The 9,977-nt window shown below is 44.1% G+C and overlaps 1 pseudogene; it reads left to right on the top strand.

Annotated features, from left to right (window-relative positions):
• Positions 1-2,890: 2,890 nt before the first annotated feature.
• LOC127223693 (keratin, type II cytoskeletal 8-like) lies at positions 2,891-4,315 on the top strand (annotated as a pseudogene).
• Positions 4,316-9,977: the final 5,662 nt, after the last annotated feature.

The raw sequence follows: 9,977 nt of genomic DNA, 5'->3' as shown, positions 1-9,977 counted from the left end.
AAGACTTGAAACTACTGTGCACCCTGTGGAAACCAATCATAGGTAGAATAAGGAGACTGTACCAGAGACCTCAGTCCCTTTATTACTGAACCTCTGCTATCACTGCTGTATCCTTAGCCTGTAAAATGTGAACTGGGAATTTAAACCAGTGAGCTCTTTCAGAATAACACAAAGGGTGAGGAAGGTGTGGTTAGCCACCTCAGTAGCCTGGGCAGAACTTCTGTGGGAAGCACATCGTAGCCAGTGCCATTTGCCCCTCTTCCTGTCAACTCGGCTGGTGTCAGGCCTGCTTCTAATCTGACTTCCCTCTGCTCTGTGCTTCCCAAGTGTGCCTCTACTTGTCTACATGGCTGTTTCCTTCACAGTCTGCACCTCAGAGGCTCTGACTGATAACTCCTTATCTGGCCAGCAAGGATGTGGGGTACCCCAGGATGCTTGGTACAGACTGCCTGATACTCCACAGTGGTGTCCTGGGAGGGGAAGGCTTTGTAAGATAGAGAAATAGTGCTTAAAAGGACAATGGAGGGCGCTGGAGAGTTTATTCAGTAGTTAAGAGCACTTGTTGCTCTTGCAGAGGATCTGGGTTTTAATCCCAGCACCACACAGAGGCTCATGACTGCCTTAATTCTAGTCCCAGAGGATTTAACACCTTCTGATTTCCATAGGGCAGCCATGCACATGGTGCACAGACAGACATACAAGGCAGAACACTTATACACATAAAATAATAAAATTAATAAATTAAGAAAAATAGCAGGATCTAGTGACACAAGCTTTCAATGCCAGAACTGGGGGTGGGGGAGACCCCTGAATTCAAGGCCAGCCTGGTCTATAGGGTGAGTTCCAAGACTGCATAGAGAAATCCTTTCCTAATGATGATGATGATAAGACAGAGGAGTGGGCTGCTAAATTAATCCAATTTATATATTTTAAAAATACTTTGATTTCCAAATTTAAGTCTAAGGACAGGTTGTTACTGAGGAAAAGACTTTTTATTTTTGTTTCCACAGAAAATGAAAAGTTGTGGATTCCTTCTAGACTAATATGAAGCAAGACCCCCTGAAGAGAAGCAATGTCCCAGGTGATCCGACATTCAAAACAGCTGGGACAAGGCAGCCTTGCCGACCACTAAAGCCAGGAATTCTTAGGATTCCCCACGACAGCAGGAAGCAGTTTGGAAAGAACAACACCAAATTCCCAAATATTGTTTATAAATGTTTGTTTTCATTTAAATGAGGTTGGTTATAAATGGTTAATGACCATAACCAATCTCTTTTTAAAGGTAAAAAGGGAATTATGGTATAGAAATGAATACTTTGTTTTGGAATGGATTTTCATTTATTGATACAAATTTAAGGTCAATTTTGTAATATGTATATTTCTCCTCTTGTTTAGGTATTGTGTTAATATAGCTCATTTAAAAATGTAATGTATAATTTAGTACAGATTATAGATAGTCACCTATAATAGTCAAAACTTATAGTTAAGTTAGTTTTTCTAGATATACAGAGATATATTTCAAATGGATAGGCATTCTTCAAACCCTTCAAACCTACAGAATATGGCATTTAAAATTGTTTAGGGTTTTTCTTAACAGTGAGGCACAACTACTCCTGGCAACACCACCTGCATCAGAAAGGAAGATGGACATCGAAGAAACTCGTATGGCGTTTACTTCCAATATGGCAAAACTAACCATTTGGACAAGATATTGCTCTTGTCTGGACTGTTTAACTTTATGCTGTATAAACTGGATATGTAGGGCCCACAGAAAAGTGACTGCTGATACAAGATGGACATTGCTACAGGGTTTCTGCTTCACAGAAGAGTCTGCCAGACAGTCTGCAGGACACAGAGAAAAGTGACTGACAAACTGCTAATACAGGAGGACAGTTTAAACTTTTCTGCTTTGCTGAGGAATCTGCCAGACACACTTTGGCCTATGGGCTGAAGATGGAAGATTACAGAAGAACTTCAGGTGACTGACCAGGCAAGTTGTCTCTGTCATTTCTAGAGTTTATATATTATCCTTCTGTGGTCTTTGAGGAAATTGAAGACAGATAGTTATGGTTATAGTTCTCCTTAATTAGGATTAAAGATAAATTACATATAAGACTTTAAACTCACAAAGATAGGATAGATGATAGAATATTTTCTTTAAATCTTACTAAATGTTAATGGACTAAATATTGTTAACAATAGTTCTTATTTTATAACTATTTTGTTATATATTTTACTATGTTAAAGTTAAAACCCTTCTTTTTATTTAGACAGAAAAGAGGAGGTGATGGGAGATGTCATTCTGTAAATATGTTTCTCTTATTTGTTAATGACTAAAGCCCTCTTGGCCAATAGGAAGGCAAGCTAGGCAGAAGTAGGAGACAAGGAGGATTCTGGGAGATGTAGTAGAGGAGATTCAAAATGTAGAGACTTGAGAGGTCTGGATCCTCTCTCCAGTAAGATAAGACCACATGGAAACACTTAGATTGATAGAAATGGGTTAATATTTAAGACAGAGATAGCCAATAAGAAATGCTAGTAACTGGCCAGCAGTGTTATATCTAATATAGTGTCTCTCTATGTTATTTGGGGGCTGATAGGAAAACTGCTTGTAACATACTAGAGGTCAGTGGTAGTGTTTAATATGAAGACAGGTGTATCTTTTTTTTTTTTTTTTTGGAACTTACTATATAGACTAGACTGGCCTTAAACTCAGAGATCTGTCTGTCTCTGCCTCTTGCTGGAATTAAAGGCATGTGCCACTAAGTCCAGCTATAGGTTTTTTGTTATTTTATTTTTTAATAAAAATCATCAGGCTGCCCACGGCCTAGAAGCAGCTGTTCTACTCGCTCTCGAACCTCAGCTCACTTCCTTCACTCCAGAGTTCACCATGTCCATCAGGGTGACCCAGAAGTCCTACAAGGTGTTCACCTCCGGACCCCTGGCCTTCGTACTCGAGTGCACCCAGTGCGTGCATCGGCTCTTCCAGCTTTTCCCTGGTAGGCAGTGGCATCAGCTTCGGGGAAGCCTGGGTACTAGCATGGGTCTAGGCAGCTTCAGAGCGGGGCTAATGTAGGGGGTATCACAGAAGTCACAGTGAACCAGAGCCTGCTGAGCCCCTTGAAGCTGGAGGTGGACGTGAACATCCAGGCTGTGCGCACCCAGGAGAAGGAGCAGATTAAATCCCTGAACAAGAAGTCGCCTCCTTCATTGACAAGGTGCGCTTCCTGGAGCAGCAGAACAAGATGCTGGAGACCAAGTGGAGCCTGCTGCAGCAGCAGAAGACATCCAGGAGCAACATGGACAACATGTTCGAGAGCTATATCAACAACCTTCGCAGGCAGCTGGAAGCCCTGGGCCAGGAGAAGCTGAAGCTGGAGGCGGAGCTTGGCAACATGCAGGGCCTGGTAGAGGACTTCAAGAATAAGTATGAGGATGAAATCAACAAGTGTACAGAGATGGAGAATGAATTTGTCCTCATCAAGAAGGATGTGGACGAAGCTTACATGAACAAGGTGGAACTGGAGTCCCGACTGGAAGGGACTGACTGATGAGATCAACTTCCTTTGGCAGATCCACGAAGAGGAGATCCGAGAGCTGCAGTCTCAGATCTCAGACAACAGCCGCTCCCTGGACAAGGACAGCATCCGTGCCCAGTATGAGGACATCACCAACCACAGCCGGGCTGAGGCTGAAAGCATGTACCAGATTAAGTATGAAGAATTGCAGACCCTAGCTGGGAAGCATGGGGATGACTTGCGCTGTACAAAGACTGAGATCTCTGAGATGAACCGCAACATCAGCCGCCTGCAGGCGGAGATTGAAGGCCTCAAAGGCCAGAAAGCAACCCTGGAGGCTGCCATTGCTGATGCTGAGCAACCTGGGGAGATGGCCATTAAGGATGCCAATGCCAAGCTGGCCCAGCTGGAGGCCGCCCTGCAGCAGGACAAGCAGGACATGGCCCAGCAGCTGCTTGAGTACCAGGAGCTCATGAATGTCAAGCTGACGCTTGACATTGAGATCGCCACCTACGGCAAGCTGCTGGAGGGTGAGGAGAGCAGGCTGGAGTCTGGAATGCAGAACTTGAGTATCCATACAAAGACCACCAGTGGCTACTCAGGAGGGCTGAGCTCAGCCTATGGGGGATTCACCAGCCCTCGCTTCAGCTATGGTATGAGCTCCTCCCAGCCCAGCTTCAGCTCTGTTGGGGGCTCCAGCACTTACAGTCACACCAAGGCTGTGGTTGTATGTGAAGAAGAGTGAAACCCGTGATTGGAAGCTGGTGTTGGAGTCCTCTGATATTCTGCCCAAGTGAACAGCCACCAGAGACTTTGTCAGCCTGTGTTCTGCAGCTGTCCAGGGGAGACAGCAGTATGGCACAGTGCAGGGAATAAGAGACCCACCAGAAGATCAGCCCTAGCCCTCTGGCAACCTTGGGAGGAATCTTCCACCTGGAGTACCCCTCTGGACCCCATGTTCCTCCCCAAACCCAATTCAGTTGTATTTTACAAAATAAAAGCCTTCACCTGGCTCCATCAAAAAAAAAAAAAAAAAAAAAAAAAAAAATCATCAGGCTGAAGCTGGGCATTGGTGGCCATACCTTTGATCCAAGCAGCACTCGGGAGGCAGAAGTAGGCGGATCTCTGTGAGTTCGAGGCCATTCTGGTCCACAGAGCTAGTTCCAGGACGGCTCCAAAACAATACAGAGAAACCCTGTCTCAAAAAACCAAACCAAACAAAAAACAAACAAACAAACAAAAAACCATCAGGCTCTCAGGGGAAGCCAGTGGAAGCTGACCCACAGAACCATCCAAGGACAGAAAATGGCTAACAGAGCAGGATGTCTCCAGGGAGCAAAACAGGAGCAGCCACAAGGCTGCTATCACATCTGTCATCAAGGGAGGCAAAAGTGGAGGAGCAGTAGGCCGAGGGCAGTCACCCCAATAAAAAGTCATGATCCCTTGTCCAGTTCTGGGGTCTGAGCCAACCTTTGGATCTGGAACTCACCGAAGAGCTAGCCAGGACCCAAAAAAGAAAGATTGTGACATTGTGACAAGTGTACACTGGAATGATTCCTGTTATTCCCCAGAGGGACCCACTTAGAGCAAAGGGAAATATAAGAGGTTTCAAGAATTGTTGGACATGGGGTCTGAGTAGACACTAGCAGTCATAAACCTGGAGCCACCGGAGTTCCCATTAGCACTGGGGTGAGGGGAGTGGAGGAGAAAGACAATAAATTGAATCTTGACCAAAGTCTGGTTCACTGTGGGACTGCTGACACACGTGATGATCACTCCCTGATTCCCTAAGGTGGAATTCAGCAGTTGGAGTAATTTCCTCCAAGGGCTGGTAGCTTAGAGCTACTATAAGAAGGTTAAAGGGCAAATGGAAGTCACTGAGCCTTTTCCCTTATCTCCAGAGACATACATAAAAATCCACAGCCAAGCACGGGGATGCATGCCTGTAATCCCACTCGGGAGGCTGAGGCAGGAAACCAATGAGTGGAAAGTCAGCCTTGACCTTGACACCAAGACCTTGAACAAGAAAAGTAAGAAAAAAAAAAAACAAGAATGAAATTATATTCTGAAGGGAAGATGAGAGATGCCTTTAAAGATCCACAAGATGGGGCTAAAGAGAAGGCTCAGAGGTTAAGAGCACTGGCTGCTCTTCCAGAGGTCCTGAGTTCAAGTCCCACAACCACAGGGTGGGTTCACAACTATCTGTAATGAGATCTGGTGTCCTCTTCTGACTTGCAGGCACACATACAGGCAGAACACTGCATACATAATACTCTAAAAAAATAAATCTAAAAAGATGTTTTCCTCTCAGATTTGATTTTCTTGTTTTTTTTTTTTTTTTTTTTGTTGTTTGTTTTTTGAGAAAGGGCTTCTCTGTGTAGCCCTGGCTGTCCTAGAACTGGCTCTGCAGATGAGGTTGGCCTCAAACTCACGACTGCCTCTGTCACCCAAATGCTGGGGTGCAGTACTGTCTGGCATATACAAGTTTCTTACCACTTGTAAAATCATGCAATCAGTCACACTTACATATCTGTGTGGTTACTTTTTTTTTAAAAAAACATTTAAAATAATTTATGTATTTGTATTTTTATCTACCTTGGTGTTCTATCTGCATGCATATCTGTGTGAAGGTATCAGATCCTCTGTAACGGGAGTTATAGACAGTTGTGAGCTGCCATGTGGTTGCTGGGACTTGAACCTGGGTCCTCTGGAAGAGCAGTCAGCACTGCCAACCACTGAGCCATCTCTCCAGCCCCGTGTTGGTTAGAATCTCCTTGCAGAGGTCTTTATAGAAGTATTGTCTAGATCACATTGGCCTGTGGGCATGTCAGGATATTTCATCACAGCAACAGAGATAAAATCAGAATATTATCCTGTGGCACAGAATGATCTCTGAGTTGGAGGCCAGCCTGGGCTACAGGGCAGGTTCCAGGACAGCCAGGGCTACACAGAGAAACGTTGTCTTGGTATAATGTGTGGGGTTCCGCAGTGTACAGATGGGAACGAGAGGGAACACAGAGCCTCATAATTGAGATGGATCAGGGAAAGCATACACTGCAGCCAGGCCCAGGCCATGACTTGGGAGGGCCAGACCTGATTTTAGCCCTCCGCTCGACATTATTTTGCAATGCACAAACTCATTAAGTGGACACAAAAGCTGGAAGAACTAAAAAAAATAGATTGTGCCTTTCACTACGTCATACTCTGAACAAAGGACAAAAGAATGACAAAGAAATCACAACTATTTTTGGATGTTTAAAACCTGGTGTAAGGGTAATAACCACAGACAAGTTATCGCTAGATTACTGTCCTGGTTGGTTTTTTTTTGTCACCTTGACCCAACCTAGGTCATATCTGAGACATATCTGAGAAGAGGGAATATTAATTGAAAAAAAATGCCTTTATCAGATTGGCGTACAGGCAAATCTGCAGGGTATTTTCTTGGTTATCAGATTGATGTAAGGGCCCAGCCTGCTGTAGGCAGTGCTGCCTGTGGGTAGGAAGGAGGTCCTGAGTGATGTACGTAAAACAGGCAGGGGAAGCCATGTGGGCAACCAGCATGCACAGCTCATCCCTGGTCTCCAGTTCCTGCTCTGTTTCCTTCAGTAGACTATGACCCAGGATACATAAGGCAAACGAACCTTTTCCTCCCTAAGTTGCTTTTGGTCATGGAGTTTTATCATGAAATAGAAACCATTTCTTTTTTATCACTTTTCAGAAAACAAAAACCAAATAGTTTTATTTTGGTAGTTATTTTCTAAGCAAATGAGTAAATTATATACACATACTCATATATTGGCATTCAGTTACAGTGATGATGTATAAGATTACTTATTTTTTTGATATTAAAAATCACTTTATTATAACAAACTCAAATAAAATCATCAGTTAGATTAAGGTAGTCATTCAAACATTTGCCCAGTCCCAAATGCTACCTCTCAGTGAAATATAATTAGAATGACCATTCTAAAACTATGAAGTTTTGCTTAGGGTTTTACATTTTCACCATTAATTGCAAGTTTATACACTTATTCTCCGACATAGACCAGTGTCTGCTTTTAGACTATCTTCTTCCTGACAATTCAAGTTCCATTAGGACAGGACTTTGGCTAGCTTTGTTCTTAGGATCAATGCTGTCTGTAGTAGTGCTAGATACAAAGGAGCGGGCCAAATCCATCTCAACTATGAAAATTATATGCTAAATATTAAGTAACATAGCATAGCTATAGAAGTATTTTACCAGAGGAGCCCAATAGGTGTAGAGGTAGCCAATTTTCAGAGCTGGTACAAACTGTGAATAGGACACGACCAGAAAATAGAGATTCAAGAAAAACTTGAATTGTTCATACAAAACCCCAGGAATAAAGGTAAACACATTGTATTTCTGATTTTTTATAGCATTCCTAGGATGCTTTTCTTCACACTTCTCTGGACATCCAAGCCATACTGTTCGAGGTTTCAGTTCTTTCTTTCTTTGGCAGACATTTATCAGCCAATCACAGCAACTGGTACAGAGGAACTTCCATCCACCACAGACAAACCGCTCTAGTCCTCTTTTTCTCCGAGTTATCCTAGCTCGAGGTAACGTGTGGTAATCACTCTCATCATTCTCAAAGCCTTCTTCAGACATCATCAGTGGCATTTCATCCAAATGGGCAGACTCATCCTCCAGCTGGTACCTGACGCGCCGGTCGGCGCCGGCCCGGGCCCGGCGGCACTGTAGTAGGCCGCGCGTCTGTGTCTGGCTGCGGCGGCCGCTGCGCTGCACACCGGGATCTGGTCCGCCATGGTCGCGCCAGCCCCGCCGGCCACACTCCGCTCCGCGTCTCCTCCCCGCCGGGTCCTCTCGCTGCCAGCCAGGGCCGAAGCACCGTATAAGATTATTTCTAAACATATATTTTAAAAAATTATACATTTTTTTTTTTTTTGGCTAGTGAGACGTCTCAGTGGGGAAGGCCTCCTGTTGCCTGCCAAGCCTGATGACCTGATTGATCCCAGAGACCCACCTAATAGAGAGCAATTTCTACATGCTGTGGCACATGAGTGTAAGCACGTGCACACAGGCGCACATGTACAAACATACAATTCAAGGAAAATTTAAATATACAGTTCTTCCTAGTATTTAAATAACCTTCTTTATCCCTCTCACCTTCTGTTGCACACACATTCTCAACAAATGAGAGCAGAAATGCTAGCTAGCCAATGGGCACACACAAGCGTCTCCTATGGGACAGGCTTAGTAGCTGCTCAGTGTTTCATTCATGCTCCTTGGTGAAGTTCTGCCAACGATGACAATTCCACACTTTTGCATTATTTTATTATCTTATTTCTGGCAAGTAGTTGTGACCCACAATGGTTAGCTTTAGAAGGAATACAGCTGGGCCTGTTTCCAGAAACAACGAAAAGATGCTGGGTTTTAGTGGGCAGGGATGGAAGAGTCTTTCAAGGAAATGGCCCACAAGGGTGGTAGAATTCTTCTAACTCCATGCAGAATAGCCTAAACATTTCTTTCGCCTCAGTGTGTTAGCTTTCTGTCACTGTGACAAACAAAACAAAACAAAACAAACAAACAAACAAAGCCCTGATAGAAGCAATTCAGGTAGTAAAGAGAAGATTACTCAGCTCATAGTTTGGAGGTTCAAATCCAAGATGGTCCTATTAGTTTGGGTTTTTACCGAGGTGGCAATATCACATTAGGAAGGTATCAGAGCACACTGTTCACAACACAAACCAGAGCAGAAAGACCAGAGTCCCTAGATACTCTTGGGGCATGCCCCTCAGTGGACCTCTCCTCCTTTTAAGAAACACAATCTGTTTATTTTTATTTTATGTGCATTGGTGTTTTGCCTGCATGAATGTCTGTGTGAGGGTGTTAGATCCCTTGCAACTGGAGTTACAGACAGTTGTGAGCTGCCGTGTGAATGCTGGGACTTGAACCCAGGTCCTCTGGAAGAGCAGCCAGTGATAACCATTGAGCCGTCTCTCTAGCCCCAGAGGGCCCAAATATATATATATATATATATATTTTTTTTTTTTTTGATTATGTGTTTGAAACCAGCACTAGAGAGACAGAAGCAGGCAGACCTGAGTTCAAAGCCACCCTTGCCTTGACCAGGGTGAATTACAGTAGGACAGCCAGGGCTACATAGAGAAATCCTGCCTCAGAAAAAAATACTTTTTATGTGCTTGAGTTTCTTGCCTGCATGTATGCCTGTGCATCAGAAAGTGGCCCAGGACCTTCCAATAACACCATCCTAGGCTTCAGAGCCTGGCCTCCCTTCTGTGCTGCCCCTGAAGACTGAGGAGTAGGGTCCGGCACCCCCTTTTCTTTTATTCTCCAATGAAAAGCAAATAAATAGGTTTTCCTGCTAATTGTCACACAGAGCAGACAGAAAGCTCAGAGCAAACAGGCAAGTTCTTCACCCTTTGCATGATTTCTCCATCTTTAATCAGCCAAGG

The sequence above is a fragment of the Phodopus roborovskii genome, unplaced genomic scaffold, assembly GCF_943737965.1.
Source record: "Phodopus roborovskii unplaced genomic scaffold, PHOROB, whole genome shotgun sequence".
NCBI classification, from domain to species: Eukaryota; Metazoa; Chordata; class Mammalia; order Rodentia; family Cricetidae; genus Phodopus; species Phodopus roborovskii.
Note: the sequence above shows the minus strand (reverse complement) of the source record. Positions and strands in the feature narration are given on the sequence as shown.